Below are 26325 nucleotides of genomic sequence, written 5' to 3' on the forward strand. Positions count from 1 at the left end.
CCACCCAGGGGCCCCTACGAATTACTTTTTTTTTTTTTAAAAAAAGTACACATAACATTGGATGACCATGAAGGAGGCTGATAAACACATACCATGTTATGTCTCGGTGTGACCTAGTCAGTAACACGTCCAGTGAGAGACCCTGAGGAATTTTCCAGCAAACTTCTCACAGCATAAATTGGCCAACTACTGCAACACATTTTAAAAAATTATATATTAAACCTTATTCCCATCCTAGCCACCATCATGAATAAGTCATTAAGTGTTCACATAATTATAAGCCCAAATGCTGTTCCTCGATCCAGAACTTTCTTCTTCTTATGTGGTTATCACCTCTATTTTTCTTTCTTTTTTCTTACTTTTTGTTGTTTTATAGTAAGCTCAAAGAAAAAATGAAGTAACTTCTATGCCCTATGTGGGGCTTGAACTTAGACCCCTGAAATCAAGAGTCACATGTCCTACTAACTGAGCCAGCCAGGTGCCCCTCACTGCTATTTCTCTTAAGATTTCACCATGGGAGTCCTTAAATGCTGTTCACCAAATTTGTGTTATCCTCCCTTTGGACACATGTAGGAATGAAATTTCCCGCTCTGCGTGAATCAGATGTAGCCATGTGATTTGTTCTGGCCAATGAAATGTGAGCAGAAATTATACTTCTCTCTTCGGGGGGTTGTTTGTTTTTTTAAGAAAGGAAGACCTTTTATAATTTTTTTTAACGTTTATTTATTTTTGAGAGAGAGAGAGAGAGAGAGAGACAGAGCGTGAGCGGGGGAGGGGCAGAGAGAGACAGAGACACAGAATCCCAAGCAAGCTCCAGGCTCCGAGCTGTCAGCACAGAGCCCGACACAGGGCTCAAACTCACGAACCGCAAGATCATGACCTGAGCCGAAGTCGGATGCCCAACCGACTGAGCCACCCAGGCGCCCCCGGGTGTTAAGCTTTAACAGCCAGTTTGTGATTGCACATGTGCCTTTTCCATTTGCTACAATTCGAGATAGGGTTGCTGGTTTAGTCTGAGTACCAGAGTGTGCCCCTCAGCCAAGCCTCAGTGGTCATTTTGTACGAGCAAAATATAACCCTCTCTTCTCATAAACCACTGAGATTTTAGGGTTGCTTGTAATCACAGCACAGCCAGGCTGACTATCAATTGTTCAGATACTCAATTATCTTTACACCTCTGGTTTCCTTATGGGTTTTACATCTTAGGAAGTGTATACAGTAGCTCACATGAATTTCCCATAGTGTTTTCTATCTGGACTATCAGTTTACTGGTACCGTGTTGGGTAAATAATTTTATGAAAGATTAGCTAACCTTCTTGTTAAAAAAAAAAAAAAACCAACCAAGAAATTCCTAAGAATGGGGTAGGATTTTGTGGAACCTGATACGCTTCATGTTTGCATCTGCCCACAGAAAGAGTGAACTCTCCCCAGTCATTGTCGTTGGCTTACCAACTTTCAGGGACTCATGAACCAGCACTGTAAACTCACTGAGTCTTTATCATACTGTGTTTTAAATTAAATTTCTTCGGACAAGTCACTTCACCTTTGGTACAGTTTTAATGATTTTATTTACCTAATAAAACTGAGAAGTCGTCACCTACTCCATGGGGTTGTTACAGGGATTAAATGAGATAGTAATTTAAAGTCCTTAAGCTGGGGGCTACACATAATACTGGCCACATTCAATTTCAAGCACTTTATAGTTTGCCTGACTATGGTCAGAAACATCGTTAAGGGCACTTGCTTGTTCTGAAACGTCTTTCGTCTTCTCAATATCCAAACAATAATCCAAACAATATCCAAACAATAATCACTGTATTGCAAAATGTTTTAAGGCTAGCAGCCCATCTTTTTCTTTCACCAGAAGACATCAGAAGAGTTGAAATCCCATTTTATTTCTTCAAAAAAATTTTTTTTTAATTTTAAGTAAATTTCATGCAACACATGGGACTCAAACTCACGACCCCGAGATCAAGAGTCGCTTGTTCTACTGACTGAGCCAGCCAGGCACGCCTGCTATCCTAATTTATTTGCAAGGCCTCCCAACTATCGAGTTTACTTGTACTCTTCTTGTTACTAATGTTCTTGTTTGCAATCATTTCCATCTTCTAGGGCAAAATCTCATCTCCATAGCCTACCATATAAGGTCCTCTGCAGGCCTCCCTTCCTTCTCAATCTATATTTTCCATCAACTGACTCACCCTGTACACTCTGATAATACTAACCTGCTTAAGCAATGCTGTCTGAGACATACATGGTTTTACTCATGCACCTTTTTCCTATTTCGAATTCTTACTCACCTTTCAGATTCGTCTACGCCATCATCTCCCATAGGAAGTCCTTCCAGAACCCCCAGGTTGGACTAAGTGTCCCTCTTCAGCTTATCTCCATCCTCTAAGGAGGTAGTGGTATTTTTTACTAAGAATGTGAATTTTGGGGGCACCTGGGTGGCTCACTGGGTTGAACATCCAACCCTTGGTTTCAGCTCAGGTCATGATCCCAGGGTCATGGGATCGAGTCCTGAGTTCCACACTCCTCTGAGCATGGAGCCTGCTTGAGATTCTCTCTCTCTCTCTCTCTCTCTCTCTCTCTCTCTCTCTGGCCTCTCCCCCCACTGGAGCAACTGCTCTTTCTCTCTCTCTAAAAAAAAAAAAGTGTGAATTTTGGGGGACACCTGCCTGGCTTCGTCAGTAGAGCATATGACTCTTGATTTCAGGGTTGTAAGTTCAAGCCTGACGCTTGGGTGTAGAGATTACTCTGCAAATAAAATAAAATAAAATCTGAAAAACAAAAAAAAAATGTGAATTTTGGAATCATCAGCTTGGTGTATCTCACCTGACTCTGCCACTCTCTGCCTCTGTGACCACGATCGAGTTACTTGGCCTTTTTTACCTCTGTTTCCACAGGTGAAATAATTTAACCCTACTGACATCATGGGATTATATAAATAAAATGCCATCAAAAATGGAAAGTGATTCACATGTAAGCCTGAGAATAAAAATAGTGGGCATTGATTGAGTGCTCATTACTTCTAGTAGATGTAAAGAAAGTTAAACTAGTAAAAGGTAGATGGTAAAATTCATTTTGATTCTCAGCTTTTCTTCTCAGGTGAAAAGGTCTGGAACTTCCATAAATAATCTACTTTACGTATGATGGGCAATGAAAACAAAAGCTACCCAAACTCTCAAGACATTGCTAGAGGCTCCTGGCTGGTCAGTGGGAAGAACATGGGACTCTTGATCTCAGGGTTGTGAGTTTGGGTGAGCCCCCATGTTGGGTGTAGTGGTTACTTTAGAAAATAAATAAACTTAGGGGCACCTGGGTGGCTCGGTCGGTTGAGTGTCCGACTCTTGATTGCAGCTCAGGTCTTGAACCCAGGATGGTGAGATGGAACCCTGTGTCAGGTTCCTCGCTAAGAATGGAGCCTGCTTGAGATTCACTCTCACTCTCTCTCTCTCTCTCCCTCTCTCTCTCTCTCTCTCTCTCTCTCTGTCCCTCCCATCTGCCCGTGCTCTTTCTCTCTCTAAAATAAAAAATAATAAATAAATAAACATTAAAAAAAAAGAGACAGATTGCTGTGCTATAGATCTTATCCCAGAGGGGCGCCTTGGTGGCTCAGTCAGTTGAGCGTTGGACTTTGGCTCAGGTAATGATCTCACCGTTCGTCAGTTCGAGCCCCACATCCAGCTGGATACTAATAGCACAGAGCCTGCTTCAGATCCCCTGTCTCCCTCTCCGCCCCTCCCCCACTTACGTGCCCCCCCCCAAAATAAATAAAACCTTAAAAAAAAAAAAGGAATTATAGCAGAAACCGGATTTCCTGATCAACAGTGCTCCCGTCTTTCTGTCAATATGTATGAGTTCTGGGAGACTGCCGGAGGGTTCAGACAGAGCAAGGAGTCTAATGTATCTCAACCAGGCCACAGTGAATGTTAAGAAAATCTCTCTGCTTTCTGTACTGCACAAGACTAAATACTATAAACTAATTTCCCGTTTTCCTCATAAGATTGTTTTAAAGGTTTTTGGCCAACTTGAATATACACACTTTTAGATCATATGTCTGCTTGTTTAATGTGGTAGCATGTTTTAGTTACATTAATAAATTTAGAAATAAGAATTTAGAAATATTTCTCTTTTTTTTCATCACCCACAGTTCATGAAACAATTTTGTTCCCTTTTCACACACACCTCTGTCATCCCCATAGCCATCATGATTCATTTATCTCCCTTTCTGAGCCCATCGTCTTTATTTCTATTTAAATTGTTTAAAGCATAGCTCTTGTGTAAATTAAAAAAAAATTTTTTTAATGTTTACTTATTTTTGAGAGACAGAGAGAGACAGAGACAGAGAGACAGATAGACCGTGAGCCCGGGAGGGGCAGAGAGAGAGGGAGACACAGAATCCGAAGCAGGCTCCAGGCTCCAAGCTGTCAGCACAGAACCCAATGTGGGGCTCAAACTCACAAACCGCAAGATCATGACCTGGGCTGAAGTCAGATGCTCCGCTGACTGACCCCCCGCCCCGCCCGGGCACCCCTAAAAACATAGCTCTTTTTGAGGCACCCGACTGGGTCAGTCGGTGGAGCGTGATATTCTTGATCTCAGGGTTGTGGGTTCAAGTTGGGTGTAGAGCTTACTTAAAAATATATTTTAAAATATATATATATATATTAAAAAAAAATAAAACAGCTCTTTCTGAGCACATGATACTAACATTGGAAACTTCATCCTATTTCACAAATAGTCATTCACATAACATTAGCAAAATTATTCAGCCTTCCTACAGACGTGTAGCCGAGCAGGCCACAACTTAACACTCGCTTTGCCTTGGCGCGATCTGTTTATAAAGACAGCAAATTGGTCGTGATGAGATCGTGTCTCTAGGAACAAATTATTAAAAAAAGTAATAAGTCTACATAAACTAGTTTGAGCCTCCTTTACGTCTAGTTAGTTAGGTGACCTCAAGATGCATTTGAACTAGCTCGAGGCCCAGAGACTGAGGGTGACGAGGTTCCCCCTCCCCGCGCGTGCAATGTGTTGTTCAAAGTAAAGCGAGAAGTGGAGAGATTGTATCATAGGGACCTTTCTGTAAGGGAAATTCCTTTTCTGAAGGGTAGGTTAGGTGGCAATGTCTTACCCTACATTTAGAAATATAATATCAATCCGTCTTGTCGCATGTGTCCCATGCAGCATTTTTCCATATTCGTGCAAGAGCGATCCCAACAATTCCACCCTCAGACAATCCATCAGTGTCTGCTTACGGTTCTTTTTTTTTTTTTTTAAGTGTTTATTCATTTTTGAAAGAGAGAGTGGGAGAGGGGCAAAGAGAAAGGGAGACAGAGCATCCTTTGCACTTGCTAATACATTACAACTCCTGGAGCGCCTGGGTGGCTCGGTCCGGTCCGTGGAGCCTGGGTGTTGGCTCAGGTCATGACCTCGCGGTTCATGAGTTCAAGCCTCACGTCGGGTTCTGTGCTGACAGTGCAGGGATTCTCTGCTTGGGATTCTCTGTCTCCCTCTCTCTCTGCCCCTCCTCCTCCCCCCAAAATAAATAAACATTTTTTAAAAAGCCTCCTTACTTTCTTTCCATCTGAACCAAGGATCATTTCCATGCCATTATTATAGAAAATTCTAGGGGCGCCTGGGTGGCTCAGTTGGTTAAGCGTCCGACTTCAGCTCAGGTCACGATCTTACAGTCTGTGAGTTCGAGCCCCGCGTCGGGCTCTGTGCTGACAGCTCAGAGCCAGGAGCCTGCTTCAGATTCTGTGTCTCCCTCTCTCTCTGCCCCTTCCCCACTCATGCTCTGTCTCTCTCTGTCTCAAAAATAAATAAAAACATTAAAAAAATTTTTTTAAAAAAATAGAAAATTCTAAATCTGCACATTTTTATTTTATTTTAAGATTTTATTCTTAAATAATCTCTACACCCAGCATGGGGGCTCAAACTTACAACCTGAGACCAAGAGTCGCATGCTCTACTGACTGAGCCAGGTTTTTTTTTTCTTTTTTTTTTCTTTTCTTTTTTTTTTTTTTTTGAGAAAAAGAGAGAGTGTATGCATGCATGCATGCAGGGAAGGGGCACAGGGGGGAGAGACGGACTCTCACACAGGCTCCTTACCCAGCTCGGAGCCCAAAGCCGGGCTCGATGCGGGGCTTGATCTCAGGACCCTGAGATGATGCTCTGAGCAGAAATCGAGAGTCGGACACTTAACCGACTGAGCCACCCAGGTGTCCCTTAAAAACACACTTAAACCTTTCCCTTTGTTGAGGTGCATTTCTTTGCCTTCTCCGCACCTTTGCCCAACCAGTATTTGCTGTTACAATGTATGCTTCCCGGTGGCATGAGGTTTCCACCCATCGTAGAGTTTCTCTGAAGCCCTCTGCATTAATGAGGTGGGTGGTACCGTTTGGGATACAAGTACATCACAACTTCTGATTACAGCTCATGTTCCTGGATGATTACCCAATGCATAAAGCAGCTCCTTCAGGCTAATGTAATTATGCCACCGCAGTATCTTTAACTGCAGGGGAAAAAACTTGATGCCGTTCCATGTTAAATGGCATAACTTTTGGGTTTAATTCCTGATTTTCTGTTCCATAACATTTAATCCTTTATATCTAACTTAGATAAAATCTTCAACCCAAAGGCAACAGACTTTAATAGAAATGGTCTTACCTGTTTTCTTTGGAATTTGCAATATTTTTCTGCTCCCAAATTCATGCAACTTTGCCACTGTTTTTTATTTCCCGTGGAAATACTTATTTGCAGTGATGACAACCTTACACAAGAAGAGAACTGATTCATATTTTGCTTTGTGGAGAGAGGCATGATTAGACTTTCTCCTGTAGACTAAAAAAAAAAAACAATTAAAAAGTTGCGGGGGCGGGGCTGGGTGGTTCAGTCGGTTGAGCGTCAGACTCTCCATCTTGGCTCAGGTCATGATCTCACCGCTCGTGAGTTTGAGCCCCTCGCTGGGCTTGCTGCTGTCAGCGTGGAGCCTGCTTGGGAATCTTTCTCTCCCTCTCTTTCTGCCCCTTCCCTGCTCATTTGCTCTCTCTGTCTCTGTCTCTCTCTGTCTCTCTCTCTCTCTCAAAATATAGAAATGTTAAAAAAAAATCAAGGTTTTCCAAGTCAAAGAAGCTTCTCAGAGAGACATTTCTATTACAGCTTTGACTCAATCCAGGAAGCCTATCACTAACAGACACAATTAAAAAGTATGAGGGGTAAACAAGGTGGCTTCTTCCCCCGCCACTGACTTTCTCTGCCATGCTTTCTATTATATCGTCCTGTGTATCAATGGGAACGCTCACTACACTCTCAACGGTAACACTGATATACCAATGTATACCATTGGTAACACTAATTACATTCTCTCTACCGTGATTGGGAATAGGTGGTCTTTTACTTATGTTTTTTAAGTAAGTTCTATGCCCAATGTGGGGCATGAACTCACAGAACCCAAGATCGAGAGTCTCATGTTCTACTGACTGAGCCAGCCGAGTGCCCCTTCTTCTCTTCTCTCTTTTAAATTTGGATGGGGTATCACCTACTGTAGACTGGTAGGCTCACTCAGTGTGTTGTGTTTGTTTGTTTGTTTGTTTGTTTGTTTTTTGAGACAGAGACAGCAGGAACAGGGAAGGGGCAGAGAGAGGGGGAGACACAGAATCCGAAGCAGGCTCCAGGCTCAGCACTGTCAACACAGACCCTGATGTGGGGCTCGAACCCACCAGACATGAGATCATGACCTGAGCAGAAGGTCACGAGCAGAAGTCGAACACTTAACCGACTAAGCCACCCAGGTTCCCACTCAATCTTTTTTTTTTTTTAATGTTTATTTATTTATTTTGAGGGAGAGAGAGAGAGAGGGGAAGGGACAGCACAAGTGGGGGAGGGGCAGAAAGAGACAGAGACAGAGACAGAATTCCGCAGGCTCCTGGCTGTGCCTCGAGATCATGACCTGAGCAGAAACCAATAGTTGGACTTGGACGCTCAACCGACTGAGCCACCCAGGCGCCCCGTATACACTCAGCCTTGATATTCGTTTTTCATTCCTGTTTAGGTTCCTTCATAAGAGATTTCCTTCAGTTTTGCCGTATTTTCTTCTCCCATTGATTATTTAGTTTGCTTTTTATCTGTAAGCAAGCTCCGCCTTCCTAAAAAGGGCTGGAGACAGACCCCCTGGATCCAGAGCCCAGGCAGGAACTCTGAGAACAGCCCTTCCCACCCTGTGAGAGGAACCATTTGGCACCCATAACAACGCGTGACAGTTGGCCTCATTAATGGCTGCCTGTAGCCTCCACAGCACAGACCTTGTCTGTAGGGAACAATGCTAGGGCCATCATCCTATTTAAACGAGGGCAAAGAGGCAACCATTTGTTCTTCTCCTCCAGAGCCAGCAGTTTTTCCCTATAATAAATGACTTCATTCTACAGCTGGAGTTACAGAGGTTAAATTTACAGCTAAGTACAATCCTTTACTCGTTACAGCACCTTCCAGAGGGTTCTCTCATTTATTAGCAAAAATATCACTTTGAGTCAGCAGTGAAGGTGGCATGTGCTCATACAAAATTACTAAGAATAAGGGTGAGAGTCTGAGGTAGAGAAATGCAAATTAAAAACAAGTTTGTTTATGTTTATTTTTGAGGGAGGGCCCGCGCGTGCACGCATGTGAGCGGGGGAGGGGCAGAGGGAGAGGGGGGTCAGAGGATCTGAAGCGGGCTCTGCTCAGACCGCAAAGAGCCCCACGCGGGGCTTGAACTCACAAACAATGGGATCATGACCTGAGCCAAAGATGGATGCTTAACCAACTGAGCCACCCAGGCGCCCTGGGAAAAATATGAATTATTAAACTAAAAGTATTTCTGTATATTTTTTCTCCTATATTTAAAATGACACAATAAGACATTTAGCACTAGTTTTTGGTGTTTCCTTCCATGCCCAGTTTCTTCCCAAGAATCAATCCTTCGTCCTCTTCTCTTTTTGCTCTCCACCTGCCTACCCATGCTGACTCTATCCCCTATGGGTTCCCCCATCCCTGTATCTCCAGCCCACATCACGCCTCCCTGAAGCAAACGCCTATAAATCCAACCGTTCAGCGGACGTTTTCCCCCACAATGCCCCACGGATACCTCATATTTAACGTATCTTTTTTTTTTTTTTTTGTAAGTTTACTTATTTATTTTGAGACAGAGCTCGCGCACAAAAGCAAAGGAGGGGCAGAGAGAAGGAGAGACGGGATCCCAAGCAGACTCGGCGCTGCTGGCCCAGAGTCCCATATGGGGCTCAAACTCACAAACTCTCATGACCTGAGCTGAAATCAAGAGTCGGACGCTTATGTGACCGAGCCACCCAGGCGCCCCTGTACTTAACATGTCGTAAACTGATTTTACCTACTGTGTCTGAAAATCAGCAAATCTCCCCCACGGTCCTCATCCTCCCTAGTGGTATTACCATCTTACCAGTTGTGATGGTTTAATTTTGTGTCAACCTGACTGGGCGAAGGGATGTCCAGATAGCCGATAACAACATCATTTCCGGAGGAGTCTGGCGACGTTTCTGGGCAGAGATTAGCGTTCGAATAGGTAAACGAAGTAAAGAAGATGGCCCTCTCCAAGGTAGGTGGGCATCATCCAATATATGGAGAGCCTGCATCAAACCGAAAGGCAGAGGAACCGCGAATGTGCGTTCTGCTGAGCTGGGACATCATCTTCTTCTGCCCTCAGACATCGATGCTCCTGGACCTCAGGACTTTGGAGTCAGGTCGAATGAACACAACTGGCTTTCTTGGTTCTCTCGCCTGCAGTCAGCAGAGCGTGAGACTGCTTGCTGGCTCGTGTGATGATGGAGGCTGTGAAGACATATATATATGGCAGGATTCTCCAGAGAAACAGAACCCATAGGACATCTAGATCTATCTGTTTCTCTAGAGATCCCTGATTAATACACTGATAAAGGAAACAACAGCAAAAAGATGTTGGAGTTAACCAGTGTTCTTCTTCTCCATCTCACCCTCTGCCTAAACCCCTCCACTGTCACAAGGAACTGCCAATTTTATTTCCTCAGCATCTCTGATATCCTTCCCCTCCTGCCCCTTGGCTACTATTCAACTTATGCCCTCATCAGCTTTTAACTGAACAACGCTAACAGTCTCTGGGAGGGACTGAATATTTGTGTCTCCCCCAAATTCATATGTTGAGGACCTAAGCCCCAGGGTGGCTGTATTTGGAGATGGAACCATTAAGGAAGTTATTAAGGTTGGATGAGGTCATGGGGGGGGGGGTCCCTGATCTGATAGGGTTAGTGTCCTTATTATAGGAAGACATATCAGAGAGCTCTCACCCCCTCCTTCTCCACATGCACACGGAGGAAAGGCCGTGTGAGGACACAGAGGGAAGGGGGCCATCTGCAAGGCATGGGGAGAATCCTCACCAGGATTGCAACTGGCCAGCGCCTTGATCTAGGGCTTACAGCCTTCAGAACTGGAAGAAGACACGTTCTGCTGTTTAAGCTCCCCCACGCCTTGCCTTAGTTTGTTATTTTGTTATGGCAGCTGAGCTAAGAGAGTCTCCAAACTGGTATCTGCTTTATCACCCCAGCACCATGTTGAAGCACTGTTCCCCCCCGTAACTTTTATGAAAATGCCATTTTGACCCCATTACTCCTTTCCTTAGTAAAATAGAAATTTATCAATGGTTCCCTCCATTGCCAGAGTTTAAAGCCAGGTTCCTCTGTGATCTGGCCTTATCCACCTCCCTCATACCAGGTCCTGCTGTCTCTTCTCCCCACACATACACATCTCCCTCTGTAGCTCCCTGGATAGACCTCTCCTGTGCTCTTCTCCCTCTGCATTACCCCTACCCTCTACCCATCCCCCAGGCCTAGGACTAGCAAAGATCTATTCTTTAACTTGGGTTTCCTTCTTATTGGAGTCTCCCTTCAGCTTGCAAGGAACTGAAGACTTGCCATGCTTCATACAACCATTGTATTTATTATTTTTTTTAATTAAGTAAGCTTTACAGCCAGTGTGGAGCTTGAACTCATGACCCCGAGATGGACAGTCACATGCTCTGCCGACTGAGCTAGCCACACAACCCACAACTGTTGTGCTCAATGGACATCTCTATTCCAACAGTACACACACAGCCTAGGTTTTTATACACGTCTTCCCCACCGGGTCATGTGCCTCACGTATCATCGTATTCCTGGCACACAACAGGCACTCAGTGCTTCTGAAATCAGAAGAAAGATGCAGAGAAGCCGGGGGGGGGGGGGGGGGGGTTGGATATCAGGACAGTATTTTCCCTCCTACTGCATCCAACATATATGACCTTATCTCATCTCTGTTGACTTTGATCTTGCCAAAATTATCTCATCAATCCATCAAGGTGTTTTTGGCACTTATGTCTAATATGATGGACTCGCCAGTCCCAATTCTGTGCTTCCAGCTGAGTCATCGATTTCATAAAGGGATTCATACGCCCTGGTGAGAGCCCAGAGGAAGGATATTAAACATCTCCCTCTTCTTTGGTATCAATTCATTTTCTAATTGCTCTTACATTTCACCTGTTTACTTGTCCATGTAATTCTACTGCTAGCCAATTCACTCGAACTTTTTTTTCTAAACCATATTTGCCTGAGGGAAAACCTGGTCCCCGGAACATCCCACCCCGTATGCTGTGCTTTAATAGGCAAGGTTATTGCTTCTACTCCCTTCCTTACGGACTCTGATACACATCAGTATTTAACCTGCATACCCTTGGGATTTGGTAAAGTTTACTATAACCGCTTTAAGCATATTTTATATGCTTTGAAATTGAATTTGAGCTCAAATTGTATTCCATTGCCATTATTTTTACTGCATATGAAATTGAGACTCCAGAACAGAGTCTCACAAGACCCCTTGTAGAGTGTGCCTTGGTATTATACCACTGGCCTCTACTAAAGGACATCAAAGAACCGGAGACATGAAAGTCAGTTTTGTGTCTATTGTAGCAAAGTTGCCAAGGACATTTTTCACTATTTCATACCATGTACTCTTTACGTAAATCTACGGGAAAAATGTCTCCCAGGTTTTCAGGTCAGAAAAGTACTTTTGCTTTAATCTCGTGCCTAAATCCTGTAATTAAGCAGATTCCCTCATTGCTTTGTTCCCCAGAATGTTCCTCGGAAATGCTGCTCTTCTGTAGTGCCTTCTCAAGGTGAAAAGGTAAATGTGTTTGTGTAATCTTACCCCTTGCTTTATTAAGTTAGTCTTTCTACCCTTATTTTCTACCCAACAAAGTTACTTTAAAAAAAAATCAGTTTTTGGGCGCCTGGGTGGCTCAGTCGGTTAAGTGTCTGACATCAGCTCAGGTCATGATCTCGCGGTTTGTGAGTTGGAGCCTGTCAGCACAGAGCCTGCTTGGGATCTGCCTCTCCCCAGCTCACATGCCTGCAATCTCTCTCTCTCAATCTCTCTCTCTCTCTCTCTCTCTCTTTCAAAAAGAAATAAACATTTTTTAAAAATTAGTTTTATGTCTTTGCATATATGTAAAACGTAACACATGAATGAGGGCATAAATATGTATTTTTTAAGATTTTATTTGTAAGTAATCTCCACACCAAACATGGGGCTTGAACTTACAACTCCAAGATCAAGAGTCCCATGATACACCAAGTGAGCCAGCCGGGCACCCCAGAGCATAAAATAATTTTGCCCCTTTTTACAAATATGAAATTTGAATGCCCTGATAAGGCGATAAGTTTAGGTAAAGGTGCTTTAGGGCTGATTAAGCCTATGATACCTAGCATTTCAGACTAACCTTTTGCATTTGCTGGCTAGAATCACAAGCACAGACTGGTTGAAAATTATTTTGATCCAACATTTGTATTAAATTCTTTTTGCATTCAGGTTTTGATGATATAATTCCAAAACATTTGGGTAGAAAGTAAAAGTTTCAGCCACCTTGGTGTGGGTCATTTTTATCTCTGCTTGTTTCCAGAGAAGGCAAACATTCAAAAATTCAGAAGGGGCACCTGGCTGGCTCAGTCTGTTAAGCATCCAACTCTTGATTTTGGCTCAGGTCACGATCTCTTGGTTTGTGGGATCGAGCCCCTGCGTCAGGCTCTGCGCTGACAGCACGGAGCCTGCCTGGATTCTGTCCCCCTCTCTCTCTGATCCTCCCTGCCCACCCACCCCCCCCCCCAAATAAATGAACATTCAAAAACCTTCAAAAAATAAAAAACAAACATTCACACATAAGTTTTAGTGTCAGTGTCTGCAAAAGGAAAGTCAGAATGCCACATATCCAAAGAAGGTTAACTCAGGACCCGGGAGACCCAGGTTCTGGTCTTGCTTATACTAAGACCACAGTGAGGCCTTAGCCTCTCCACATTTCCATTTCCTCAACCCCCTGAGACAAAGGTAATGCCTCCTGGGTTCTGCAGATCAATTGAGATAATAGATGTCAAAGCCCGTGCGGATTACAAAGTGCTCTACCATTATTAGAGAATGGCTCTCTGCGAGTCTGAAAGCATCTCATTGTACACAACAATACTTTATATACAAAGCTTCTGACTTCTCTTAAGCGGTGCAGGTCAGAGGAAGCATCAACAAACATCACAAGTCAAAAAAAAAAAAAAAAAAAGAAGTGCAGTGCCTTAGCATTTTGGCCATAAAATAAGGAAGAGAGGTGGTTTCCCAGACAACACTGCCCCCCCATTCAACCAGCCAACTTCTACTTTTTTTCTTGCGTCGTGCTTCTTAATGACTTTATTTTTATTGTGATAAAACAAAGAGTGCATAAAACGTGCCATTTTAGCCATTTTGAAGCGTACAAGTCAGGGGGCATTAAAAACAGTCACATTGTTATACAACTGTCACCGCTATCTCTTTCCAGAACACTTGCATCACCCCAGACAGAAACTCGGTACTCATTAAACACTAATTCCCCATTCAACCCCCATTTTTAAATTAAAAAAAAATTTTTTTAATGTTTATTTTATTTTTGAGACAGAGAGACAGAGCACAAATCGGGGAGGGGCAGAGAGAGAGAGAGACACACACACACACACACACACACACACACACACAGAATCCGAAGCAGGCTCCAGGCTCTGAGCTGTCAGCACAGAGACCGATGCGGGGCCTGAACTCACAAACTGTGAAATCATGACCTGAGCCGAAATCAAGAGTTGGACACTTAACAGACTGAGCCACCCAGGGGCCTCTGTAATGTCTCAATTTTAAAAAATGGTTTTGTTTTGTTTTTTCTTGCTTTGATGTTCGGACATAAGAATGTAGCATCAGAATTCAGCGCTGAGTTCGGCCTGTTGATAGGTTATAATCTCATGGTCTTGCCTCCCAGCACCCCCAGGCAGGCCCTGGCCTTGCTGTTTCCGTAGTGAAACTCTCTTTTTGACCAGGTTCCGTCCACTCTGAAGTATATGTGACCTGGGTCACACGGAGGACAACGTGAAACACTGTGGGTAAATCAATACAAACCCACTTGAAACACACATTCATTTATGAAGGCTAATACATTAGAGACAAATCAATTTCGGGCATAATTTATTCCTTGAGAATTTGTGTTATTTATTCTTGTGATGCTTGGTGACAGATAACAGGTACCTAGTAAGTGTATATGGAAAGAAATTCAGGGGCGTCTGGGTGGCTCAGTCGATTGAGCGTCCTGCCCTTGATTTCGGCTCAGGTATTGATCTCTCAGTTTGTGAGTTCAAGCCCCACATCGGGCTCTGTGCTGACAGTGTGGTGCCTTCTTGGGATTCTCTCTCTGTCCCTCTCTCTCTGCCCCGCCACTGCTCTCTCTGTCTCTCTTTCAAAAATAAATTAAAAAAAAGAAAAGATTCTTTTGCTGGACAGATTTTATAGTAATATCTAAATTTATGAGAAAGCTGGGAACTATGTTGGAAAAATGAAGACAGAAAAAAATGTTTAATGTTTATTTTAATTTTGAGAGGGGGAGTGCAGAGAGAGAGAGAGAATCCCAAGCAGGCTCCTCACTGTCAGCACAAAGCCCGACTAAGGGGCTCAATCTCAGGAACTGTGAGATCATAACCCAGGCTGAAATCAGGAGTCAGCCCCTTACCCAACAGAGCCACCCAGGAGCCCCAATTCCAGAGAAATGTTTATTATGAGCTTCTTATGTGCCAGATAATTATGCTGTTCAAGCCCATGGGGTGGTAAATAGACAAAACTAGAATTCCATCCCAGACATGGCTCACTTGATTTTCCATGTATTTTTCATTTCTTTTTATTTTCAAATGTTTATTTATTTTGAGAGAGAGAGAGAGAGAGAGAGAGAGAGCGCCAGCACATGGGAGCATGGGAGGGGCAGAGAGAGAGGGAGGGAGGGAGTCCCAAGGAGGCTCCGTGTTGCCAGCATGGACACCAGCATGAACGGCAAGATCATGACCTGAGCCTAAATCAAGAGTCGCTCCCTTACCCAACTGAGCCACCCAGGCAGCCCTATGTTTCGTATGATCTCATATACTGAGATCACTAACCCCAAGCTCAAGTATGAGACAACAGAAGGCTATTCAATCTTTTCCTTTTCTGCAAAATGGCCAGTTGAACTTTCGAGCTCTAGATTGTAATCTGTATAGTAAGAGATGCAGGAAAGTGGGGGGCACCTGGCTGGCTCAGATGGCAGAGCATGTGACTCCTGATCTCAGGGTTGTGAGTTCAAGCCCCACGTTGGGCATAAAGCTTACTTCAAAACAAAACAAACAAACAAAAAAGACGTAGGAACGTGAGATGGATGGTGGATTTGAAATCAGGAAGTGATCCGAGATGCTCTAATCTGGTACCTCTCCTATATCCTGCTGAACGGCTATAAGTCAGGCTTGACGGGCTTCAACTTCCTCATTCTAGGAAATGATTTATGAGCACTTAGCATTATTAGTTAACATTTATTAACATCTAACATTGGCGCTAACACCCTGTGTTGGTGTCTTTCACAATTTGCTTCAACATGGCCAATAAGCAACTCACAGATTCTAGGGCAAAACCACCCCTCAGTCTTTGGAATTTATAATGGAAGATTATTAACAGGACTTCCTAAGACCTACCCCATCTGGAGTTATAACATTGGCATAATTTATGTACACCAACTTCTAAAAGGGGCTGGTGATAAAAAATAATATTAGCACATGAGGTAGAGAATATGGGGCATAAAGTATGTTAAGAAACAGTTTTGAGTTTTTAAAACATACATGTTTTAGATTGCCATTATTTAAAATATATGTTAATTAAAAAAAAAACAGAAGAGTACATTAGGTATTTGTTGTCATTATTACATCAGTTGAAAACATCTGGACTTAGCCAAAAATAGAAAATATGACATTAAACATATAACCCTAGAAATTTACGAGTTTAAGGACAGTGAACACATTTTGCTCAAAAGGTCTTATACCAAGATGCCAGATTAGCTCAGCCCCTGGAATGTGTGATTGTTAATCTCAGGGTTGTAGGTTCAAGCCCATGATGGGTGTAGAGATTACTTTTTTAAATATCTTTTTTTTTAAGTTTATTTCTTTATTTTGAGAGGGAGAGAGAGAGAGAGAGAGAGAGAGAGAGAGAGAGAGAGAGAGAGAGAACGCTTGAGTTGGGAGAGGCAAAGAGAGGGATGAGAGAGAATCCCAAGCAGCCTCCACACTGTCAGCAAGGAGCCTCACAGGGTACTGAAACTCATGAAAAGAACCATGAGATCATGACCTGAGCCAAAATTGAGTGTCGACTGCTTAACCAACTGAGCCATCCAGACACCCCCCCCCCACAAAAAACTAAAATCTTTAAAAAAGAGTCTTACACAAAAAATCAGAATTAACCAGTATGCTTGTAGTACCATATAACACAAAACAATCTTCATGTAATTTTTTTTTAATGTTTATTTATCTATTTTGAGAGAGAGAGAGAGAGAGAGAGAGAGAGAGAGAATCTCAAGCAGGTTCCATGCACAGCACAGAGCCCAACACAGGGCTTATTCCCACACCCACGAGGTCACGACCTGAGCCAAAACCAAGAGCTGGATGCTTAACAGATTGAGCCACCCAGGTGCCCCCTTCATGTAATTTTTTAAAATGATATTTGTATTTACAAGAGAATCCTTGTGGTTGTGCAATTAGTGTGGTGTCAGATATAACCCATCTTTTGTTGTATCTGCAAAAACCCAAAAGAAAGACTAATTGGCTATAGCCCTTTAGAGAAGACCTATCATGTGCCTTGCTTGCTTTGCTGAATCTTTTCTTTTCTTTCTTTCTTTATTCATTTATTTATTTATGTTTATTTATTTTTGAGAGACAGAGAGAGACAGAGTGAGAGTGGGGGAGGGGCAGAGAGTGAGGGAGACCCAGAATCCGAAGCCGGCTCCAGGCTCCGAGCTGGCAGCACATAGCCCCATGTGGGGCTCGAACCCATGAACCATGAGATCATGACCTGAGCTGAAGTCGGATGCTCACCAGACCGAGCCACCCAGGTGCCTTGAGTCTTTTCTTTTAAATTGTAAACCTGAAATTCCTCCTCCTGAGAGGTGAAAGAAATGTCTTTGTTTTATTCAAATTCTCAGATTTAAAACCCATTCCTTTTTTCTATTCATTATATTCCATGCCTCTATGTCTGCATGGCATAGACTGGACTACTTAGAACAGTACCATCATGGGGCACCTGGGTGGCTCAGTTGGCTAAGCGACTGACTCTTGATTTGGGCTCAGGTCATGATCTCACGGTTTGTGAGTTTGAGCCCTGCATCAGGCTCTGTGCTGACAGCTCGGAGCCTGCTTGGGATTCTGTCTCCCTCTCTCTCTCTCTGCCCCTCCCCAACTTGCTCTCTATCTCTCTCTCAAAACAAATTAAAAAAAAAACTTAAAAAAAAACAAAAAAAGGCAAAAAAAACATGGACAATCACTCCGAAGGGCTACAATGCCAATCTGTTTGTCAAATAGATGATCTCAAAACTCCAACAATATGGCAGACTGGGAGACCCGGCCGATGTGGGTGCCTTTTTTTGATCAACATTCTGGTGAAAGAAAGAAAGAAAGAAAGAAAGAAAGAAAGAAAGAGAGGGAGGGAGAGAGAAAGAGAGAGGGAGAAAGAAAGAAAGAAAGAAAGAAAGAAAGAAAGAAAGAAAGAAAGAAAGATCACACACAGACACATACACTTGCAAGAATAAAAGGGAAGCACTAAAGTGTCAGAGAAAAGAGAGAACTTCAAACAGAGTAGTAAAAACATAACTTAAGGCCACAGAAACTCAGAAACTCAGAGGAACAGGAGACACCAAATGAGGCCGCAGCCCGTGGGTTCTTTTGTGCTACGACAGGAGACGTGATCTTGACCGTACATTACTGTAACTACAGCCGAGCCCTGTGCGTGCAGCGGCGTGTACCGTGAAAGCGGAGCGGGAGCCAGAAGAGCTCCACCCGCCCACTGAGAGACACAGCAGAGAAGGTTATCACCAGCCTACAGATCTGATGCACAAAAAAATCTTGTGAAAACCAAAATGTCAAGACTGCACCATAAACAGATAAGAGTCCACATTTTCTTTTCCTTTTTTTTTTTTTTTTTAAAGTAGGCTTCAGGTCCAGCGTGGAACCCAACACCGGGCTGGAACTCAAGGCCCTGAGATCAAAACCGGAGGCAAGATCAAGAGCCCAACGCTTAACCGACTGGTTCACCTCGGTGCCCCGAGAGTCCACATTTCTGTTACTCCTTGTCTACTCATTTTGGGGGCTGCTATAACAACATTACCATAGATCGGGTGGTTCAAACAACGAACATTTCTTTCTCGTGGTTCTGGTCCAAGATCAGGGAAACTGCAGCCAGGTTTTCTTCACATTCTAGTCTAACATATTTGTACTTCCTTGATTAAATTTCTCTGCTATCACAAAAAATTCAGTTAAGACTTGTACACATGGTAGCACCTTCTGGAAGTGATTTTTTTTTTTTCAGGAAACTTAAAAAAAGAAGAACAAATTTTCTATCTGGCTCAACACGACGCAGAACAGGAAAAATATAAGAATGGACAGTCTCACATCTAAAATAATTCGGCAGAAAAAGGAGTCCAGAACCACAGAAGACCATGACAACCTGTCTTCTGTGAAGCCACCAAAAACTGGTGCCTTCACCAACGGTAAGGGACATGGAATAGGAGTTCTAGCAACTTTATGGAGATGTTAGAAAACCGGGGTGCTGTAGCATTCAAAGACTCTTTCTAGAATTGCAAAGAATATAGAATTGCACACTGAATATGAAACACTTTTACGATCTGATTCCTACAGTTATGTGGGTGATTACTTATAGACTCTGTTGCTAGGCTACATGGACTCCATGAAAAAGAAGTTTTCAAATGTGTTTAAACATTTCCGTAGAAATTCATTTATAGAGAAAGTCATTCTTTTCTCTTATGCTTTTGAAATATTTCATCTGAGCGGGACACTGTCTACGGGATGTGAGACATAAAAAAAAAAGGAGACAATTTCTTCCGGGACTTCTAATGTCTCAGTGGCTAAAAATTTTATACTAGAATACCTGTGCAGTCAAACTAATGTCAAGGCATAAATTAGTTACCTTAAAAAGTGAATCCCATAGTAGTCCTTTAGACCGAACGTAGAATAACTTAAGGATGTTAATATGGATTAGAAATACTTCTCCTTATGGTCAGAAGGGACTGTTACTATTTTGCAGCTATTTTTAGCATTCAAATCTCATCATTCTATAAAATTATTATAACAGTAGAAACAACATCTCTAAGCAAATCAGCGTTAGCAATATAAGTGTTCTGGAGTTACGGTGAGTATTTAATTGCTTGCGAGATTATTGCCAAAATATGGGGGATATTCTACTTCCCTGAGATGTGTTCCTGTTATTTATGAAATCCGGTCACTTATAAATATAACTAGCGCGCACTTTTCCTGTTTATACTCTGTTTACTTTCTCTGCCAAGGTTCTATTGCGTTTTTTTTGGTTATTGTTGTTGTTTTGCCACAAACAGCATTGCTACATCAATAATTCATTGCTTTTTATCATATTTTTTTCACAACATAAAACAGAAAGTTTAGTTGATTAGCCAAGCCTTCTGGTACGTCATCACAGCTGTATTCCAGAACATTCCTAGTACAGTTGGAAAAGGAAGCTTATAGAAGTTACCTCATTCCTCCCATCACAGGTAAACCACTAATTTAATCACACTTTTTGTACTAACTCTTTTCTTTTGAAAACTTTTAAAAAATATATTTATTTATTTATTCTGAGAGAGAGAAAGAGAGAGAGCGCGCGCAAATGAAGCAGAGGCAGAGAGAGAGGAAGACACAGAATTTGAAGCAGGCTCCAGGCTCCAAGCTGTCAGCACAGAGCCCCACGCGGGGCTTGAACCCACGAACCACGAGATCACGATCCGAGCCGAAGTTGGATACCTAACCAACTGAGCCCCTCAGGCGTCCCTTTTTTTTTTTTTAAAGTAGGCTCCAAGCCCAGCATAGGGACCAATGGCGAGCCCAACGCAGACTTGAACTCACAACCCTGAGATCAAGCCGTGAGCTGAGATCAAGAGTCATACGCTGAGCCAGCCGGGCGCCCCCTAATGTTCTTTTCAATAAAGGTGGATATTCCACGAAGCAGGGACTCACATGTAATAAATACCTTATCATGATCAGTGCAGTTACTTTTATAGAAATGCCTCGCTGTTGTTTTTTAAATTTTATTTATTATTATTTCCACTCTCCTCCCACCACCATTACTGTGTGTGTGTGTGTGTGTTTTAATGTTTATTTATTTATCTTTGAGAGAGCGTGCGAGCAGGGGTGGGGCAGAGGGAGAGGGAGACAGATCTGAAGCCAACTCCAGGCTGCCAGTGCAGAGCCCGACGTAGGGCTCGAACTCAGCAACTGTGAGATGGTGACCTGAGCTGAAGTCAGACACTGACTGAGCCACCCAGGCACCCCCATTACTGTTGGTTTTTAGAGGAGCAAGCAGCCAGCATTTTCTTCTAGCATAAATATTTCAGTAATTTGTTTCCTTTTTCATCTCTTCTGCGTTAAGTCAACTGAGTAGCACATTAAAGACCCCCCAGACCCCAATCTGGATAAAGGATGACAATCTTGATGTTGTAATATGCTCCTGACTTTAAATCCGTATTCGCAATGGACGAAAAATCCAAATATCAGTTCAAGTTGCAGTAAATTTGTCATTGCTGCCAAAACCATACTGTCCTGCTTTGCTCAGCTTCGTCACTGAGGGTCTATCATCTTACGGTTCCAGTCCTTCTGAGACTCTCGTTCACCTCCCGCTCACTGGTCCCTCCCTGACCACCTTACAAGATAGTCCTACAATGGTATCCCTTCCTGCCCGGCAGTTACACACAAAAAAACACTAAACATGAGAGTTACTGCCTTTCCTACAAGCATAGGTGGTAAGTCAGGGCGTCCGGGTAGCTCAGTCTGTTGAGCATCCAACTCGTGATTTCGGCTCAGGTCTTGATCTCACAGTTCATGGGATTGAGCCCCAAGCCGGGCTCCACACTGACAGGACAGAACTTGCTTGGGATTCTCTGTCTCCGGCTCTCTCTGCCCCTCCACCACTCGAGCACTCACATGCGTGCGTTTTCTCTCTCTCTCTCTCTCTCTCTCTCAAAATAAATAGACTTAAAAAACAAAAACAGGAGCGTCTGGGTGGCTCAGTAGGTTAAGCCTCCCCGACTTTGGCTCAGGTCATGATCTCCCAGTTCTTGAGGCTGAGCCCCCTGTCAGGCTCTGTGCTGACAGCTCAGAGCCTGGATTCGGCTTCAGATTCTGTGTCTCCCTCTCTCTCTGACCCTCCCCCACTCACGCTCTCTCTTTCTCTCTCAAAAATAAATAAGTAAAACTTAAAAACAAACATAAAAAAAAAAGAATATGTGGCAAGGCAAACTCATTTGGGAAAACAAAACAAAACAAAACAAAACAAAACAATAGATGCACCTCAAGTAATACAAGTTTGACCTGGCTTTAGGTGAGGACTTCACTCCCTCCCATTTCCAAATCCCACTCCCCACCACTCTTGCGTGGATGCCCTTGGGTTGACACTGCAGTTCTGACTCCTTATCTAAGACCAGTAATCAGGGTGTCATTCAATCCACTTTGCTCCGGCCTTCCTCCTTAGCGCAGGAGGCAAACAACAGCCCGTCTCCCGGAACTGGGACAGACAACGCTTTCAAAATAACTGGATGAATCATGCCTACCTCATATCCTAAACAAATCTAGGTCCAATTCCAACAGTCTACCAACAATAACCAGAAAATACATGTAGCACTCGCTCTGTCACGAGCCCTCTTGTTAACTGTTTCATTCTCAGACGACAAGTTAAATTCCATGCCAGTGGAACAGACCCAGTTAAAACAGAAAAAACACCTAAATCTCTAGAGCTTTAGCCTTTATCTCCTCAAAACTTTTGGAAGACTTTAGAAATGTGCAAAATCAGGAAGAATAGTGAGTTATTTAATGTTTGCTGTCCATTCATTCTTTCTTTATCTTCAGATCTTTTTTTAAAGATTTTATTTTATTTATTTTTATTTGAGAGAGAGAGAGAGAGAGAGAGAGAGAGAGAGAGAGAGTGTGGACACGGGATGGGCAGAGGGAAAAAGAGAGAGAGAATCTTAAGCAGACTCCACACTCAGCACAGAGCCCAAAGCAAGGCTGAATCCCGGGACCTTGGAATCATGACCTGAGCCGAAATCAAGACTCAGATGCTCAACTGACTGAGCCAACCAGGACCCTCTTTTATTTAAAATCCAAACCCTTTTTCCTTGATTTGAACCCATGAAGTACTGAAAAAGCAATCATACCCTTGATTTTCCAATGGCTATTCCTTTTCTCAGTTTGGGGATTCATACAATAGAAAACACAAACCTATGTAAAAGCAGGGAGAATATTGAACACCAATATAATTACTGTACTATATATGAAATCTATCCCTGATTCTCCTGACAAAAACAAAAAAAACCCCAAAAAACCATGAGGTAGGTGACAGGGTGGATTATGCAACCCTTACTGTCTGGAGGGAAAGAAGATGTCTAAGAAGAAAACAGTTGCTGGGGCGCCTGGGTGGCTCAGTCGGTTAAGTGTCCGACTTCAGCTCAGGTCATGATCTCGCGGTCCGTGAGTTCAAGCCCCGCATCGGGCTCTGTGCTGACAGCTCGGAGCCTGGAGCCTGTTTTGGATTCTGTGTCTCCCTCTCTCTCTGACCCTCCCCCGTTCATGCTCTGTCTCTCTCTGTCTCAAAAATAAATAAATGTTAAAAAAAAAAAGAAAAAGAAAAAGAAAAAGAAAACAGTTGCCTGGTACTGACTTCCAAAGGAAAACTTTTTAAAAATATTTATTTATTTATTTATTTATTTATTTATTTATTTATTTGTTTAAGTGAACTATACCCCCAGTGTGGGACTTGAACTTACTACCCCAAGTTCAAGAACAGCATGTCCTACTAACGGGGACAGCCAGGTGTCTTCCAAAGGAAAATTTTTACAGAGCCATCTTCAAAGACATTTTGAATGATATACAGGACATTGTCTTCAATAGTCAATAGATAATTTCTTTTTTTTTAAGCTTGAGAGAGAGAGAGAGAGAGAGCGCGCGCGCAAGTTGGGGGGAGGGGCAGAGAGAAAGAGGGAGAGAGAGAATCCCATGCAGACTTTACACCATCCGTGAGGAACCCAATGCAGGGCTTGAACCCATGAACCAAGAGATCATGATCTGACCCAAAGTCAGATGCCCAACTGACTGAGCCGCCCAGGTGTTCTCAAAAGATAATTTCTTAGCAAATTTTATAGGCCGCATTTTTTTAAACAACTTGATGAGAAACAACACTTTTCAAAATGATACATTTATACTCAGGTCATAAGGGAGGGCTTGAACCAAGGCAATTGGAACAGAGGGGAAAGAATGAATAGGAATTATTAGTGACACTTTAGAAGTAAGGACCTGGAACAGAAGAGATCACAATGACCTTTCCTGTATTCCACCCTTAAATACTGACCTTTCTCTGGTCTGTACCCTTTCTCTAGGCCAATGTTACTCAAAGTGTGGTCCATGAACCAACTGCCCCTTTGCAAGCTCTCACCAATATTCAAGGAGGTCAGTTCTGAAATTAAGAGCAAATGTTTAAAACTTTTATAGCAATTTGGCAAAAGTATTTTATAAATGTTGAATATAGTAATTTAAAATATAACCTTATCCTTTGAATGTCTTTGATTTTTTTCACTTTTATTTTTCTAATAATTCATTGTTGTTAGATTTTATTAAAGTAGCATCCTGCATGGGGTGCCTGACTGGCTCAGTTGGAAAAGTAAGGGACTCTTGATCTCAAGTTGTGAGTTCAAGACCCATGCTGGGTGTAGAGGTTACTAAAAACAAACAAACAAGGAAACAAAAGAAAAAAAGTAGAATCCTGCAGTTGGCTGAAAATTTAAAAACCAGCGAGTTCTGGATGGATGGGTCAATCTATTGAGTGTCCAACTCTTTTTTTTTTTTTTATAAGTTTACATCCAAATTAGTTAGCATATAGTGCAACAATTATTTCAGGAGTAGATTCCTTAGTGCCCCTTCCCCATTTTGCCCATCCCCCCTCCCACAAACCCTCCCGTAACCCTCTGTTTGTTCTCCATATTTAAGAGTCTCTTATGTTTTGTCCACCTCCCTGTTTTTATATTATTTTTGTTTCCCTTCCCTTATGTTCATCTGTTCTGTGTCTTAAAGTCCTCATATGAATGAAGTCGTATGATATTTGTCTTTCTCTGACTAATTTCACTTAGCATAATACCCTCCAGTTCCATCCACGTAGTTGCAAATGGCAAGATTTCATTCTTTTTCATTTCCCAGTAATACTCCATTGTGTATATACGACATCTTCTTTATCCATTCATCTGTCGATGGACATCTGGGCTCTTTCCATACTTTGGCTATTGTCGATAGTGCTGCTATAAACATGGGGGTGCATGTGTCCCTTCGAAACAGCACACCTGTATCCATGGATAAATGCCTAGTAGTGCAATGGCTGGGTCGTAGGGTAGTTCTATTTTTAGCTTTTTGAGGAGCCTCCATACTGTTTTCCAGAGTGGCTGCACCATGAGCATTCAACTCTTGATTTAGCTGGGGTCGTGATTTTATAGTTCACGAGATCGAGCCCTAAGTCAGGCTCTGCACTGACAGTATGGAGCCTGCTTGGGATTCTCAGTCTCCCTCCCTCTCTCTGCCCCTCCTCCTGCTCCCATGCACACTTTCTCTCTCTCTCTCTCGAAATAAATAAGTAAACATTAAAAAAAAAATTAAAAAATCAAAACACAACTAGTACTTTACCACAGATAGAAAGACTATAGAATAGTCTAGAAGACTAGAAGACCTCTGTTTCTCAAACTTTAGTGGCCATATACCATCCTCATGGTTCTGCCATATCTACACTAACTTTATCATTTATTCAATAACTTTTTAAAAAGAAAATCACTTTTAAGTAAATTTATTTTTATTTTTATTTATTTAAAGATTTTAGTTTTAGGGGCGCCGGGGTGGCTCAGTCCGTTAAGTGTTGGACTTTGGCTCAGGTCATGACCTCGTGGTTCGTGGGTTCGAGCCCCACGTTGGGCTCTGTGCATGGCAGCCCAGAGCCTGAAGCCTGCTTCTGATTCTGTACCTCCCTCCCTCTCTCTCTCTCTCTCTCTCTCCCTCTCTCCCCCTCCCCCTGCTCACACTCTGTATCTCTCTCTCAAAAATAAATAAACATTAAAAATTGTTTTAAATTAAAAATTAAAAAATTAAAAAAATAAATATTTTATTTTTACGTAATCTCTACCCCCAAAGTGGGGCTTGAACTCTAACCCTGAGATCAAGTGCCACCTGCTCCACTATCTGAGCCAGGCTGCTGTCCCAATAAATGTATTTTTTTTATTAATTTATTTATTTTGAAAGAGAAAGAAAGAGAGCGTGGGTGGAGGAAGGCAGAGAGGGAGAGGGAAGCTCACGTAGGCCACAAGCCATCAGTATATATAGCCCAATGTGGGTCTTGAACTCACGACCCATGAAATTATGACCTGAGCCAAAACCAAGAGTCAGACACTTAATCAACGGAGCCACCCAGGCACCCCTAATAAATTTATGTTTAAATAATACTACATCACCAGCATAAGCACCTGCCGTATCACTTTTGTGTATGGAAAATAGCTATAAAAGCAAATACTATGAAAACAAAGGAATGCTCCTAAATAAAAAAAAAAAAATAATAGTAAAATAACAACTTTAAAGGAATGACAAAGCTAATTGGTTTGCTAAAGGGCACACCTAAAAATAAGAAAAAAAACCCTATTTTTTT

At 42.6% G+C, this 26325-nt stretch overlaps 1 protein-coding gene and 1 non-coding gene across 3 annotated transcripts in view; one reads left to right on the forward strand and one right to left on the reverse strand.

Annotated features, from left to right (window-relative positions):
* LOC125165885 (uncharacterized) overlaps window positions 1-26325 on the reverse strand; it is an 821026-nt gene that overhangs the window by 614507 nt on the left and 180194 nt on the right. The window contains exons 4-6 of one of the 2 annotated variants that reach the window (XM_047859334.1): window positions 9458-9846; window positions 6676-6849; window positions 93-189 (exon numbers count right to left, since the gene is read on the reverse strand). The gene's annotated coding sequence lies outside the window, so the exon portion shown is untranslated. Of the gene's footprint in view, window positions 1-92; window positions 190-6675; window positions 6919-9457; window positions 9847-26325 lie in introns of those variants that run through there. The other variant, XR_007152254.1, reaches the window with a different exon arrangement.
* TRNAR-CCU (transfer RNA arginine (anticodon CCU)) lies at window positions 15628-15700 on the forward strand. Its single transcript has one exon. It is a non-coding gene; the product is annotated as a tRNA-Arg (tRNA).

This window comes from Prionailurus viverrinus, chromosome B2 (genome assembly GCF_022837055.1).
Source record: "Prionailurus viverrinus isolate Anna chromosome B2, UM_Priviv_1.0, whole genome shotgun sequence".
Taxonomy (NCBI): domain Eukaryota; kingdom Metazoa; phylum Chordata; class Mammalia; order Carnivora; family Felidae; genus Prionailurus; species Prionailurus viverrinus.